The following is a 796-nucleotide window of genomic DNA, read 5'->3' as shown; positions in this document are numbered from 1 at the left end:
AGTGTTTTCAACATGTAGCTGGAAGGCTTTCTGTAGTCAGAGCATACTATACCTCTAGTTCAAAATCTTCCACTAGCTCCCAGCTCAAAGTAAATGCTGAAAACCTTACAATGGCTTACACATGGCCTGACCCTTGGCTACTTCTGTTCCTCTACCTCCCAAATCTCTTTTTTCCCTCTCCCTCTTGGCTTCCTTGCTGTTCCGTGAACATTCCATACCCACTCTTGTGCAAGGCCTTCGCACTTGTCATTTCCTTTTCCTGGAAGATTCTTTCTTGCTTTGGTTTGGATATGGTTTGAGCATGTTCCCTCAAGGGTTCATATGTTAAAATGTAATCCTCATTGTGTGGTATTAACAGTAGAAACTCTGACTCCAGTGTTTAGAAATGGAGCCTTTAGAGGGCTGGGGATATAGCTCAGCTGGTAGAGTGCTTGCCTTGCATGCTTGCTTTGCATGGGTTTGATATCACTAGTGGGCGCGCGCGTGCACACACACACACAGAAAAAAATGGAGCCTTTAGAAGGTGATTAGGAATTAATTAGGTGGAGGCCCCATGACTGAACCTGGTAGCTTCATAAGGTGATAGACCAAAAGACCTATGCATGTGCTCCCATTTCTTGCAATATGATGTCCTTCTCGTATTTCCTAACCTTGGATTATCAGTAGGAGTGTTTTACAATTGTTCCTTCTTTACAATATTACCCTTTATACAAGTAAGCCTGAGTAGTTTTCTTTCCACATCTTTAGACACAGACTCCACTTCATTGTATACATTCCAAAGAAAAATATTCATATG

Source organism: Ictidomys tridecemlineatus, chromosome 1 (genome assembly GCF_052094955.1).
Source record: "Ictidomys tridecemlineatus isolate mIctTri1 chromosome 1, mIctTri1.hap1, whole genome shotgun sequence".
NCBI classification, from domain to species: Eukaryota; Metazoa; Chordata; class Mammalia; order Rodentia; family Sciuridae; genus Ictidomys; species Ictidomys tridecemlineatus.
The sequence above is the reverse complement of the archived record's forward strand: the minus strand, read 5'-3'. Positions refer to the sequence as shown.